The sequence below is a fragment of the Hyperolius riggenbachi genome, chromosome 7 (genome assembly GCF_040937935.1).
Source record: "Hyperolius riggenbachi isolate aHypRig1 chromosome 7, aHypRig1.pri, whole genome shotgun sequence".
NCBI classification, from domain to species: domain Eukaryota; kingdom Metazoa; phylum Chordata; class Amphibia; order Anura; family Hyperoliidae; genus Hyperolius; species Hyperolius riggenbachi.
Window position 1 is genome coordinate 86784539 of NC_090652.1, and position 15797 is coordinate 86800335.

The following is a 15797-nucleotide window of genomic DNA, read 5'->3' on the forward strand; positions in this document are numbered from 1 at the left end:
GAGTCATCGTTGAAATAGGAAACGGAGGCAAATGAATAGTTGTGTGTTCGGGAAACCTATATGTCTGACGTGTAAAAGTAAAATGGGCTGTTAGAGCATTTGAGAGGAATCAGGAAATTGAAATAATTTCCTCAGAAAATGTCTTGCATAACGTGGGGGTACATTTCAGCCTAGAGATTACTACACAGCAAGGATTACCCTGATCTAAGTCAGAATTGCATTCTCCAGCACCAGGAATTAGACGTTACGCAGGGTAAAATTCTATTTCTGTTTTATTTACTTTTATTTTATAAGCAAATGTCTTGTGTGTCTTTTTCATTTTTACTTTTGTTTTTGTAAGTATTTTTTGTATATACTCTTTCTGCATTGTTCCACCGTTTGGAATATTTAACCTTTAAAGAGACTCTGTAACATTAAAAAGATCCCCTGGGGGGTACTCACCTCGGGTGGGGGAAGCCTCCGGATCCTAATGAGGCTTCCCACGCCGTCCTCTGTCCCACGGGGGTCTCGCTGCAGCCCTCCGAACAGCCGGCGACTGTGCCGACTGTCAGTTCAATATTTACCTTTGCTGGCTCCAGCGGGGGCGCTGTGGCGACTTTCGGCGCGGAAACAGACGGAAATACCCGATCTCCGTCGGGTCCGCTCTACTGCGCAGGCGCCGGAAACTTGCGCCTGCGCAGTAGAGCAGACCTGACGGCAATCGGGTATTTCGGCCTGCTTCGGCGCCGACAGCCGTCAGAGCGCCTGCGCAGGAGCCAGGAAGGTAAATATTACGTCACCGCTGCACGGAGGGCTGCAGCGAGACCCCTGACGGATGGAGGACGGCGTGGGAAGCCTCATTAGGATCCGGAGGCTTCCCCCACCCGAGGTGAGTACCCCCCAGGGGCCGCTTTGTCGTTACAGTTCCTCTTTAATAAGTTAGTCTTCTGTGTATTAACCAGAGAATTTACATCTCCTAGAGCAGTGGTTCCCAAACTTTTCCGGTTGAGGGCACCCTTGATGGCTCTGAAATTTTTTTCGAGGCACCCCTCGGCAAAAATAACTACTGAAATGCTGTTGCGACCCTTATTCAGCAGCACCCCCCAAAGGATGGGGATGAACGCTGAGGCACCCCTGGCAGGTGCTCAAGGCGCACCAGGGTGCCGCGGCACCCAGTTTGAGAACCCCTGTCCTAGAGAGAATGCAGAATATTGGGTTACAGTTCAATGCCATATTGTATGCTTGGTTGTTTTTTAATTGCTACCTGTGTGAGATTGCATTGTGTGTGTGTGGGGTTCCCGTAGTTTGGGCCTAATGCTGGGCATACACAGCTCGATTTTCCCGCCCGATTGATTCCCTGCTCAATTTAGCAGGCGATTCTCTTATCTTCCGCTCGTTTTTCTTATCCTCTTCCATCGTCCTCAATGCGGAATCCAGCGCGGAAACGATCGGGCGGGAGATTGAACATGTCAAAAATTATCTATCGAGCCATCTAAATGGCTCAGAATCGAGCCTTGTATTCCCAGCATTAAGCCATGGCTGACCTAAGTTATGTGAACAATAGCCTAAGTGTGTGCAGCTCGACACCAGTACATGAAATTGTCGTAATTGCCATAGGCAGGGCATCTTTCAGCGCAGGGGAATCTGTGTGTGTATGGTGTCTAGCATATTTGTTCGCAGATGGCTGCTAGTGGTGGCTGAGTCTTGCAAGATGTGGTTGAGGGCAACAGCCTTGTTTTCCCCTTAAAGGGACTCCGAGCTCACCCAAAAAAAGAAAGTTGTACTCACCAGGGGCTTTCTCCAGCCCAGTGCTGGTCGGGAGGTCCCACGCCGCCGTCCTGGCTCCTCTCCTTCTCCCCGCTCCGGAATGGCTGACAGGCCGCAGCCCGGGCGACACTCGGCAGAGTGTCGGGCTGCTCCTTCCGCGTATGACGTGGCTGACGTCACACGCCAGCCGCCTTGCGTCATCACGGCGGCCGGCGTGAAAGTACTGCGCATGCGCGATTAAAGCGCGCATGCGCAGTACTTTCACGCCGGCCGCCGTGATGACGCGAGGCGGCTGGCGTGTGACGTCATACGTGGAAGGAGCAGCCCGACACTCTGCCGAGTGTCGCCCGGGCTGCGGCCTGTCAGCCATTCCGGAGCGGGGAGAAGGAGAGGAGCCAGGACGCCGGCGTGGGAGCTCCCGACCAGCACTGGGCTGGAGAAAGCCCCTGGTGAGTACAACTTTCTTTTTTTGGGTGAGCTCGGAGTCCCTTTAAACAAGGCTGCTTCTCCTCTCAAATTGATTGAAAACCATCAGAATCACTCTCTGCAGGGTTGCCATGGGCGCCAGTTCCTGGCATATCGGGACAATTATGGAGTGTGTCGGCTTACAGTGGGATTAGGCTCTGCTGTCAACATTCTGCATGTTCATTCCAAAATCAAATGCTGCTAATGCAGTGCTCCTGACCCACTGCATTGTAATGCAGAAGACCGTGCACAGTGTATGGAAATTCACGTACATAAAATGTTCATGTTTTCCATGCATACAAGTGTGAACTCTTACCCTGCCTAAGAATGGGCATACCTAAGAACATTCCAAAGTGTGTTCACCAAAGTGTGTCCATCTTCTCTGCTACCACCAAAGTATGACCAACTTCTCTGCTACCGCCAAAGCATGCCCATCTTCTCTGTTACTGACAAAGTATGTCCATCTTCTCTGTTACCACCAAAGTATGTCCATTTTCTCTGTTACTGACAAAGTATGTCCATCTTCTCCGTTACCACCAAAGTATGTCCATCTTCCCTGTTACCACCAAAGTACGTCCAACTTCTCTGTGCCCACCTAAGTATGTCCATCTTCTCTGTTACCACCAAAGTATGTCCATCTACTCTGCTACCACCAAAGTATGTCCATCTTCTCTGCTACCACCAAAGTATGTCCATCTTCTCTGCTACCACCAAAGTATGTCCATCTTCTCTGCTACCACCAAAGTATGTCCATCTTCTCTGCTACCACCAAAGTATGTCCATCTTTTCTGCTACTACCAAAGTATGTCCATCTTCTCTGCTACTACCAAAGTATGTCCATCTTCTCTGCTACTACCAAAGTATGTCCATCTTCTCTGCTACTACCAAAGTATGTCCATCTTCTCTGCTACTACCAAAGTATGTCCATCTTCTCTGCTACCACCAAAGTATTTCCATCTTCTCTGTGTCCACCAAAGTGTATCAACCTTTCCAGTGCCTTAAAGGGCAACTGAAGTGAGAAGACTATGGAGGCTGCCATGTTTATTTCCTTTTAAATAGCCCTGCTGGTCTGTTTGGCTGCAGAAGTCTCTGAATAACACCAGAAACAAGCATGGAGCTAATCTGTCAGATCTGTCGATAATGTCAGAAACACCTGATCTGCTGCATGCTTGTTCAGGGTCTATGGCTGAAAGTATTAGAGGCAGAGGGCCAGGTGTGCCAGGCAACTGGTATTGCTTAAAAGGAAATAAACATGGCAGCCTCCATATACCTCTCTCTTCAGTTGTCCTTTAAGTATGTACGTTGTGCCCACCGAAGTATGTCCTCCTTCCCTATGCCTAACAACATTTGTAAATAGCTATTTTGTCCCATAGGACTCAAAGCGCATAGATATATCTGAGACCAATACATGTTTGTGGGGAGGAATGTATAGTTGAGGTGTGCATAGATTGTGCAGTAGGGAGATGGCTGGCGTAGAGAACAGCACATTTTCCTTGTTGCACTAGAGGTTTAAATCTGGAGGTTCACTATTAGCATGGAGTTTGTGTGTTCTTCCCATATTCAGATGGGTGTGCTTTAGACATTCTGGTTTCTTAACAGTTTTCACCTCAACTGATTACGGTCAGGATTCAATTGTGAACTTCTTTGAGGCATAGTTAAGGCTTGTACACACAATAGCTATCCTATCGCCAGACACAGGTCAGGACTTAGGCCTCGTTCACACTGCGTTGCGATCGCGGCCATCACTCTTCTCTGCGTGTTATAAGTGCTTTTATAAGCACTTTAGCAGACCAATTATTTAATTCACTTCCTGACATTAGTCAGGAAGTGATTACTTTGCCCCGGGAATGAATAAATACAATGTATTTATTCATGAAAGAGCTGGGGAAATCGCTATACAAAGCGCTTTTTCATGCGCTTTGCGATTTCCCTATACCTTCCATTCAAATTGCCCTGAAAATGGTACATGCAGCACTTTTGTCAGCAGCAAGCAAACGGAACGCCACAATGAGAACTATCTCATTGGAAAGCATAGTGTAAGCGCTTTTAGGGCCCATTCACACTTGAGCGGGAATTGCGCAATTCCCGCTCACCGCAAAACGCTAGCGGTTTTTTTTAACCGCTTAGCACATGATTTGCCATGGCAGTGTTCTATGCCGTTTTGCAATTAGCGATAATCGCAAACGTGTTACATGCAGCGTTTTGGCGTCGATTCTTGAACGATCGCAATTAGCATGTTTAGAACCGCTAATCATGGTCACTCCCAAAACGCTACAGTGTCCAGTGATTTTTCCACGTTAATCGTGGAAAATTCACTCCTGCAAAACACTAACGGTAATCGCTAGTGTTTTGCGATTGTAGGTGTGAATGGGCCCTTGTACAAATCGACTGCGCTTAAGAAATCCAAAAAACGCCTCTAGTGTGAACCCCTCGGGCAACATCACTGGGCCAAGGCTGTACAGAGGTATAGTTAGCCTGCAGGCTAATGATGTGTTCTGTTGTAATACACGAGGCCGGCGAAGTGAGCAACACTATCGGCCATCGACAGGTTGCATTGATCCACCTGGCAGATTGCTTGCCCAGACTTGTGTACAGCACAAGCCAAATTATCAGCAGTAATGGTTGTTATTGACCACCTCAGCCAACTTTCATCTAACTTGTGTACAGGACCAGAGATGAAAATAAACTAATGAGGTAAACAATTGGATCTGTCCTACTCCTAAAAATGACTCTTTTAGATATCTCAGGGTTTTATTTTATTTATAAACATTTACAAAGCAGATTTAATGTTTTATAGTCTCTGCTCAACTGCAGTGTCTCAAGTGAAAATACATCAACTATTGACCTATTTTATCTTTTTCCCTCACAGTAAAAAACCCACAGGTATCTGCTTAGGAAAGTGTTTTATAGCTGTAATTAGTTATTAGTGAGCTGATTGAGTCCTGACTGTAGAAAAACTGTCAGTTTCATAGCTAATTATAAACTCTTTCAGGCAGGGAAAAAAGAAAAGGAGCACAGCATAAGTGTCTGTATGCTTGCCACTGTATATGCACATGTCATATCTGGTACACTTTAAAGGATAACTGAAGCATAAGGGATATGGAGGCTGCCATATTTTTCCCTTTAACCTCCCTGGCGGTGCATTCCTGTCTGGAATTATGAGTCAAAAGCGGTACATTGTTTTTCAAGAATTTTGGGCCTCCCAATTCTAAAGTCTTGACTCACCAAAATATGTCAGAATAAAGGCTTGGTACACGTTATGCATGTAAATAAAAGACTAGAGGGGGCGTGGCCGGAACGAGGATGTGAGCGGTCGCACTTCTCGGAGCTCCTCACCCTGCGAACGAAACTAGCTTCTATCCTGCTATTATCCTGCAGCATCTGGGACATTACACCCCCTGCACAACTACCCGTGACCTCTACCGACAGTATGGGGCCAAAAAAGAATGAGAAGGCCGCCGAGAAGATTACGGGCCCGATAGATAAGTTTCGCCGGGCAGACCAAGATGGCGCCGGATCGGCCACGGAGGAGGACCCGGCCTCCCCGCCAGATCAGATATCCTCGCCTGAAGCCCAGTCGATACTATCAGCCATCTCGGCCCTACAAACCTCTTTAACAGATACCTTCACCATCAAAATAGAGGAGGTTAAAGCAGACCTACAACTTCTACGCCAGGATGTCCGCAACCTCCGAGAGCGCGTCTCTGATGCGGAGGCCCGAATTTCTAAGCTTGAGGATGACTTCAAAACGCTTCCATCTGATGTACGCACCTCGCAGGGCCACATCAAAACCATCATAGCTCGTCAGGAGGATATGGAGAATCGGCTACGCAGGTCAAATATACGCCTGGTGGGGCTCCCGGAGAAGACGGAAGGGAATGACCCTGCTCGCTTCCTAGAAGAACTGCTTACCACACAATATGGCAGGGACTCCTTCTCCATGGCTTTCTCTGTAGAGCGGGCCCACCGCATACCTTTCAAACCTAATCCGCCTGGCGCGACCCCGCGCACCTTCATCGCTAAACTCCTTAATTTCAAGGACCGAGACGCCGTCCTTCGATTATCCCGCGAGCAAGGTAACATTCAACTCGATAATGCCTCTATTTCTATATACCCCGACTTCGGGGTGGAAACACAGAAGCAACGCGCCAAATTCCAGGACGCAAAGCGCAAGCTTAAAAACCTGGGCCTACAATACGCCATGCTTTTCCCTGCTCGCCTCAGGGTTATATCAAACGGGAAAACAATCTTCTTTGAATCTCCTACTGAAGTTCTCACCTGGATCGATAAGTACAAGCCTCAATCCAGCCCAGAAGATTGAAAACATCGATGTCCATGGACCCACATGGTCGTATATCCGACGACATCATGGTGCTATTTGCTGCGTCACCCGGTATGACTTTTTGCTCTACCGGGGACTACCCTCCATATTCACCCACTCCTACAAGAACTGCACGTGGTAAGTATGAACCCGCTTCATTCACTATGATTGTTCCTAGATGCACAAGGCCTATCTAGTAGCTCTGGCAGGGTGCAGAGCAAGGCTATATGCAACACCATATATTGATGTTGCACCCACAGGTGTTAATATTCTTCTGTTATGTTCTTTTTTCATGTATATCTCCTGATGTTATTAGGATTATACATGCTAAATGTACTATTCTTATGTTATTGTACAATTCTGGGAAAAAGCTCTGGCCCTATGTTTTGGGCTATGAGCCGGGTGTTATTTTTTATAACTTCTTTGTTTCCATGTTCTGCAGCCGGACCCCCCCTGCCCCCTCCCCTCTGCTAGAGTGTATATTCTACACACTATGCTCTCCCTTCCATCATGGCCCCTGTCTCCCAGGCCCTTAGCACTTCCTTGTCCATTTTGACCTGGAATGTCAGGGGCATGCGGGACAGGGTCAAGAGGACGGTGGTTATGGAGTATTTGCGTAAACAGCATGTAGATATAATCGCACTGCAGGAGACACATCTAGATGGCACCCTTCCTATGGCCCTACGCCGCCCCTGGATTGGATGGTCCTTCCACTCTATTTACACCTCACACTCTAGAGGTGTCTCCTTGCTTTTTGCTAAAAGTGTTCAGTTCCAGTTAATAGACCAAATCACCGATGACGAAGGCAAATATGTATTCATGCATTGCTTATTATATAATGTTTCTGTTCTAATCATAGCTATCTACATATCGCCTCCATTTTCATTTGCAATCCTGAAACTTGCACTGAACTTCATTGCTCTTTACCCTCAGGTACCCTCAATATGGCTCGGAGATTTTAACTATATCTTATACCCAAACATCGATAAAATCCCCCAGCCAGCTATATCCACTGCACCCACTGGCAAAGACACTAAACTGGTTACCCTCCTTAAAGATGTATCCTTACACGATACATGGTCAGTAAAGTACCCTGGTACTCCGGCATTCTCGTGCTACTCTGCATCGCATAAAACATGTTCACGCCTGGATTACATTCTAGTCTCAGCATCTTTACTCCCATATATACGCAAGGCTTGCTTTCTCCCCTCTCTCATGTCAGATCACTCCCCATACGTTATTCAACTACACTGGTCCTTTCCTCCTAAACTACCATTCTGGCGACTACATCCTTTTTGGTTATCCAAAATCACAGAGTCAAAATCCCTTGAGGAGACCCTTGCAGGTTTTTTTGACTTGCAAGACCTCTCTGCATCAATTGCATCGATCTGGGAAGTATTTAAACAATTTACTAGACAGCAGTTCTCTTCCAAAATAAAAAGTATTAAAATAAACACTGCCATAAATGAACGTGCAGTTCTCCTAGAATTACAGCAGGTTACCTCTGATTTCACCACCGACCCCTCTCCCACCCTTCATGATCTCTACAGATCTAAACTAGCTGAATATGAACAACTCCTCATAGCCAAAGCAAACCGCAAAATTTTATTCTCCAAGCAGAGAGTCTATGAACTAGGTGAACAATGTGGAGCGTTATTAGCTAAATTGTCCAGAGAGATGACAGCCCCTCAGGTAATCCTTAAGATAGAGGATGCTGGGGGTTCCATTCTCTCCTCCCCTCCTGATATCCTACAACGCTTTGCCTCTTTTTATCAATCATTGTATTCCAAGACCTCTGCTGCTTCTGCATCTTTAATTGCAGAATACCTTGAGGACATCTCCCTCCCCTCCCTAGACGAACCCAGTCGCTTATTATTAGACGCCCCAATCACAATCCAGGAAGTTGAAGACGCCATCTCTTCTTTACCCCCCTCTAAATCTCCAGGCACTGACGGACTACCAGGGGAATTCTTCAAACAATATAAATCACTGCTGGCCCTTAAACTTCTGGTATTATACAACAATGCTCTTGCAATAGGCACCCTTCCGCTCTCTATGAGAGAAGCCTTAATCATTTTAATTCTGAAACCCGGTAAAAATCCCCTTCAATGTGAATCATATCGCCCTATCTCCCTAATCCAAACTGATGTCAAGGTCCTTGCTAAGCTTCTGTCACATCGACTTAATAAAGTTATAGCCTCCTTAATACATCCAGATCAATCCGGTTTTATTCCAGGTAGATCAACTGCTTTAAATATCAGAAGACTGTTTCTTGCTATGCAGACAGGGCACGAGAATGTTGGAACCAGAGTGGTGGTGTCTCTTGACGCCGCCAAAGCCTTTGATACCATTGAATGGGACTTTCTACTGTCCGTTCTAGGCCGCTACAATATTGGCCCCCGTTTCATTGCATGGGTTAAACTACTTTACACTGATCCTTATGCCCGGATAAGAATCAATGGTTGGATCTCTGATGCCTTTCCCATATCCAGAGGCACGAGGCAAGGCTGCCCACTGTCCCCCCTCCTATTTGATTTGGCGATTGAGCCCATTGCCGCCCTGATAAGATTAGACTCCCATGTTCGTGGCCTGAAAAAAGCTAATATGACAGATAAAATCAGCTTATATGCTGATGACATGCTCCTATACTTAAACGATCCTGGACCCTCACTACAACGTGCCCTTACCCTTATTGACAATTTTGGACAATACTCCGGTCTACGTATCAATTGGTCCAAGTCTTATATCCTTCCTATTGACATATTTCCACCAACTTTGTCCCAGACCTCCTCTCCTCTGTAATGGGCATCAGAGATTACATACCTAGGTATCAAGATCTCCAGACTCCCACAAGACTTTATCTCCCTAAACTGGACACCCCTGCTGCAATATATATCTGCTAAATTTCAGGCCTGGTCCAAACTTCCCATAAATGTGGCAGGTCGGGCAAATTTATTTAAAATGGTTCTCCTCCCCCAAGATACTCTATGTTTTATGGAATGCCTCGATATACCTCCCATATGACACCTTCTCCAAAATAAACACTCTCCTAACTCAGTTTATTTGGGGCTCCTCAAGGCATCGCCTCTCCCTCACTACTCTTCAAAACCCAAAAGACCTTGGGGGCTTAGCAGTTCCTAACTGCCACATTTATTATTTGGCAGCTTAACTTTCACATATATATTAGGACCTTACAATTAACAGGGACCGCACATGTAATTTAGTGTATGACACCCCCCCTCTTCGTCACATGGACCCTCTCTGTATTATCGCCACTGGGGCTAAAAAATCCCCCCACACCAAGCAATTTCCGACAACCTTCTGCCAAACTTTAAAAGTCTGGGACACTGCACATAAATACCTAGAGCTAGATGCCCCACTGAAACTCACTCCGCTATGGGAAAATCGAGGCCTTCCTGAACTCCGCAAACTTCCTAATAGTCGGCTGTGGATCGAGCGTGATATTATATACCTACACCAAGTCTTGGAATCTGGTTCCATTGTCTCATTCGAACAATTGGCAACCAAATTTCATTTACCAGCACACATGAAATTCTATTATATGCAGCTCTCACATGCTCTTAAAACCCAATTTCCAACATTACCCCCTTCCCTCTCTGACACTGGCATTCTAAAAATTGTAACAGGTTCTTCTTCTACTCAACTAATCTCAGCTTTATACGCAGCTATAATGATAACAGGAGCCACCCGTAGAGCCTTTGGTAGGAAGTCACAGTGGGTGCAGGATCTGGGGGAGTTCTCCGATGAAGATTGGGAGGAGGCTCTCGAAGATTCTGCCAGGGTTTCCCCCCACATCCCTGATAGACTGCTTGGTCTCTACGTGTTGCATCATGCCTACCTCACCCCGGCCAGATTAGCTAAATTCCGCCCAGGATACACACCTCTATGCCCTAAATGTGCCCTGACCCAAGGCACCTTCTACCACATGATATGGTCCTGCCCTGAAGTGAACATCTACTGGCAACAAATTATTAAATTTCTAAATGACAAAATGGGTTGCACAGTCGCATTGGACCCTAAACTTTGTTTACTAAATATGATCCCTCATGATATTCGTAATAAATACACCAAACTCCTTCTGCTTAATACCCTCCACATAGCCCGCAAGGTGCTCACTCGACAATGGATACAACCTCAAGTCCCAGTACTAGCTGACTGGATAAGATCAGTCAATAAAATTCTTCCTTTCCACAAAGCCATATACCTACACAGGGGATCAGAGCAAAAATTTCACTCCATATGGGACACTTGGACCACCTCACGCTACACTCATGTCAAAACCTAATTCTCATCTATAGACCTTCACAATGCCACTAGCATTGTAGACGGTTGGGGTCGGGGGCGGGATTGTGGGTTTTCGGCTGTTGTTTGTATATAATTCCTTACCGTTTACTAGGTTTTATACTTTGTTTATGTTATAACATGTCTCTTTGTTGTTCAATACATCTCCCTGTATAGGATATTCCCCTTCAGGACTTTCCCACATTGCCAACTACCTCATTGATTTATTACATTAAGGTTTCACTTTATCCTAATACTCAAATGTCATTACTTCTGGTAAACCGCCTGCGCGCGGATAATATCTATTATGTATTACCACTGCAATACCTCAATAAAGACGACATGTTAAAATAAAAAAAAATAAAAGACTAGAACACAAATTTGATGAAATAATTGAATTTATCAATAATCTGAAAAAAAAATAGGAAAACTGTACAAGGCAGCAGATTTGTATACACTGTGTACATGTATATCTAGTCCACCTCTCGTGTATGATACAATTTAAAGCAGGGAACTGCACAGAGTCCAACATTACAGTCAGGGCAGTAAATGCGCGACTCCTTCCTGACTTTTTTACCCTTGTCGTCGGTCTTGGAGCAGCAAACCACACGTCCTGCACGGTGTGGATTTTTTGGGAGTGGGGGGTATGTATTCCGGAAAGTGGCGACCAGTGAGTTGCTCCGGGTTAACAATATAGGAGGCCCGGCGCCCCGTTCTGACATCTGCTGCAGTCTGATATTTCAAACAGATGCACTCACACATCCTCCATATGTAGTGCGCATGTGTAAGGGGCCTTTCACTGCGCTGCTTGAACAGAATGTAACTATTCCAGAGACTCTGCTCAAGGAGGTGACGGAATATTTTTTTGTAATATTTTTTTTGATGCTTGTGAACTGCGGGGTAGAAGGTCACCGCCTGGTCCGCTCTGTCCACTCCATCCATCGTCAGGTTGTAGTCCATCACGACTTGCAGTTTCTCGGCCTCTTTTCCTCCTCTCGTTTGGGTGGGGACAGTGGAGGTATCATGGACTGTGGAGAGGAGAGATACATCTTTTTTATCTCGCCAGCGGAGTGCCAGCATCTTTCCTTTCTGCCAAGCAGTTATGTCCCCAGCTTTCAACTTCTGATTTGCAAAAGCTGTTGGCATCTCCCGCCAGTTCCGCCTAACAGTTCCGTAGGCATCAGTTCAATGCTTCATCAGCAACTCGAAAAGTTCTGGGGAGCTATAGCGTTGTCAGTGGTGACGCAGTAGCCCTTGTCCAGTAGTGGTTCCACAGGGGACAGCACTGAAGAGGTCGCCACTCCATACTCGCTGAACCGGGGACTGAATTTGGTTCCCTTGCCGGTGTACAGCACAGTGTACCATATGTACCCTGTTGATGACTAACAGAGGGTGTAGGACTTGATCCCAAAGCGGGCCCGCTTGGAAGCAATGTACTGGAACCAGCTCAGCCTCCCTTTGTATGCCACCAGGCTCTCATCCACCGATATGTCCCTCTCTGGAATATAGGTTGTGCGGAAGTTGTTCACCACCATCTCATAAACTTCCCAAATCTTTTTGAGTTTTGGAGCAGGGCGAGTGGACTCCTCAAAGGCGTCATTGTCCGCAAAATATAGGAACTTCATGATGAGCAAAAAACGGTACTCGCGTATCACTGTATCAAAAAAAAGGGGTGGCTATACTTTTGTTTGTGGTCCAATACCACTTCTGCAGGGGCTTCCCCACCACCCCCTGCAGAATGATAAGGCCCAAGAAAATCCACAGGTCCTCTTTAGTGGCTGGCTCCCAGGTCCTGGTCCTTGAAAAGGGGCGTCGTGGAGCAGCCAGCTGCTGGGAGGCATAGCGGTTAGTCTCCTCCACTATTTTCTCGATAACCGTGTCATCAAAGAAGAGCTGCAGGTAGGCCAGGGGGTTATGCTCACACTCCTTCTTCAAGCCAGGCTTCCCAGTAAAAGGGAACCATGGAGGCGGTGGCGGAGCCTGAGACAGGTCAATGGGGCACCACACCCGGACATCACTGACCTCAGTAGTGATGGAACCGATGTCGCTGTCGCTTTCGCTACCTGAGTCGGATGAGAGATCCCCAGGTGCGTCGCTGTTGGTTGAGTCCGCCAGTGACTGCAGATCACTGTCCTCCACTTCCGCCAGCGATTGTGCAGTGAGACGCCTTCTGGAAGAGGATGCCATCACAAATGACAGGCAGGCAGAGAGAGGTCGGTGTAAACGGCAGGCAGAGAGTAGTCTAAGTCCAGGCAAAAATCAGCAACAGTAAATCAATCAATCCAGGGAGAAGGCAGAAAGAATAGTCAAAGTCCAGGCAAAAATCGTTAACAGGTATCCAAATCAGCAATCAGCTACTCACAGATCACAGAGATCAAACAGCCAGCAGCCACGGTCTCCAGGGAGCAAATGGCAACCCTGAATTGAATACAAACTTACTTGTATTCAATTCAATGCAGCTTGCAGCCAATCAGATTATGTGTTTATTATTTTTTTCTCTCTCCCCCATGCAGCCAATCACAAAATGTATTTCATTTTTCTCCCTCCCTCCCCATGTGGCCAATCACATAATTTATATTATTTTTATGCCTCCCTCCCAAGATCCCATGGCCAATCACAGTTCTTTTCATTTTTTCCCCTCTCTCTCTCCCTCCCTCCATCCCCATGTGGCCAATGAAAATTACTTTTCATTTTTTGTAATATATCCCTCCCTCCCCCCGACGTCACGCCGCACCGCCGCTGCAAACTGAGGATTGGCCGCCGGGTCCCCGGAAGATCAAAGAGGTAATGGCGACTCCGGCGGCCGGGAGAGAGCAGCCTGGGTCCCGCTGTGCAGCGCCGATCGCACGCGGGACCCAGGAAGAGTGCAGAAGCTATTTTTAGACAGCCCGACCTGAGCACAGGCATACCGCTCTGCACTTGTCAATCGCAGCCCGTGCTCAGGTCGGGCTTACCGCCAGGGGGGGTTAAACAATACCACTTGCCTAGCTATCCTGCTGACCCTCTGCCTCTTATACTTTTAGCCATAGACCCTGAACAAACATACAGCAGATCAGGTGTTTCTGACAGGATTAGCTCATCCTTGTTTTTGGGGTTATTCAGACACTACTGCAGCCAAATAGATCAGCAGGGCTGCCAAGCAACTGGTATTGTTTAAAAGGAAATAAATATGGCAGCCTCCATATTCTCCTCATTTCAGTTGTCCTTTAAGTGACACAACTCTAAACTGTTCAAAGTGCTGCAGATAATCTATATGCTACAGAGGTAAATAATAATCGTTCCTAGCTCTAGTGGTGGGGTGCTGGGCACTAAATAGGCTGAAGGCACCCATATATCTAGCGATGTATGGGCAGATCAACCAAGAGACAGAGAGATCTGTTGGATGCCAATACACCGCAGGCCATTTCCTGATCGATTTCAGCATGAATTCTCTTGTGAATCATCCTTGTGACGCCCCATCCACCTATATCCCCACAAGTGCCTCACCCCAGTGCCCGTTCATGAAAATCTCTTACATGTCCAGCTGCTCCTTCTTCCTCATTCATGTCCCAGATGGCTGCAATGCATAGCATGTCTGTAACATCACACATGCACCAGTGCTCTACGCAGCAGCCACATGGGACACGAACGGAGGAAGCAGGAGCAGCTGAACACTAGTGGTGGCCAGACAGTTTAAGGATTGCAATGCACCAACACCAGGAGAGGAGGGGGGGGGGGGGTGCACATTAATGTTTGTGGGACAGTGCCCAAGGGTTCCTTCACTTGTCCCAATATCACAGGCCGTTACTGCCATGCACCCTTTTGACCACGTGGGCCCAAGATTTTCCAGCTTGCTCAATCAATGCATTTAACTGATTTTGGCTCCAAACCAATCCTATCATTGATCTGGCTTGCTTGTTGCAGCACAGCTTTACATCCAATTCGATAAAATAATTAATTGGATTGTCGATCACATGGCAAAATCACTGTTTGTATGGGCCCCTTGAGTGTACTGAGTTGGTGCTTCTACCAGATTTAAAGAAATCCTGTAATAAAAAAATACCCCCTCTGGGGGATACTTACCTTGTGAGGGGGAAGCCTCTGGATCCTAACGAGGCTTCCCCTCATCCTCCGATGTCCCTCCGTTAGCCTGCCTGGGTCCCCCAAAGTGCAGAGATGTAAATATTTACCTCACACTATCAGCTTTTCGTACGGGTAAGGCTGAAATAGCTGAACCCGATTGATCCGCTGTTCTGTACAGGCGCAAGTTCTTTTGCGCCTGCGCAGTAGAGCGGATACGATCAGGCTCGGCGATTTCAGCCTAGCCTGAAGGAAGAGGCGCTACTGCCCCTGTGATGGATCCTGGCGAGGTAAATATATCAACCCTTGTCAGGCTTGTCGGGGGAGGATTGTGGGAGGCTTCAGGGGAGCCAGCGCTGGACTACCTGTGGCTACAGGGATGGTGGAGGCCTCATTGGGACCCTGAGGCTTCCCCCTCCCGAGGTAAGTACCCCCCAGGGGAGGTTTTTTTTTTGTTGATACCTGTTCTCTTTAAGGATTCAGTATATCCAAAAAGTAGTCTTTTGCACTTCAGGAAATTTTAAATACATGTACTGTACAGTATACATATACAGTATAGTGTAAAACTACAAGCTGCAAACTAAACTGCAGAGAGGTGTCCAACATATCTGCGGCTCAGGAGCTCTCCTGGCGATACCAATCCTGTTCAACGTTATGCAGCGGAGACGCCACCCCATCTATAGCAGAGGACACCCCACTGCATACAGCCCTGACACTACACTATAAACAAACACACACTTACCCACCACGCTCTGCCGCCCGGCCTCATCCAAAGGCTGTAGCTGGGATTGATCCAGCCAATCGGGAACCCGTCTGCCTAGAGTGACATTAGAATCCACCAATAAGCGTGCAGCCGGTACAGAGGCGTGGCAGGGTGAAGCAGCCCGTCTAGCATCTGAGCGTT

General features: G+C 47.1%; 1 protein-coding gene across 14 annotated transcripts in view; it reads right to left on the bottom strand.

Annotated features, from left to right (window-relative positions):
* The window catches only part of ASB8 (ankyrin repeat and SOCS box containing 8), a 183269-nt gene extending 167567 nt beyond the window's left edge, over positions 1 to 15702 (bottom strand). For 6 of the 14 annotated variants that reach the window (XM_068244245.1, XM_068244244.1, XM_068244246.1 and 3 more), the window contains exon 1: positions 15636 to 15695. The gene's annotated coding sequence lies outside the window, so the exon portion shown is untranslated. Of the gene's footprint in view, positions 1 to 15635 lie in introns of all 14 variants that reach the window. The other 8 variants (XM_068244241.1, XM_068244243.1, XM_068244242.1 and 5 more) reach the window with 5 other exon arrangements.
* Positions 15703 to 15797: the final 95 nt, after the last annotated feature.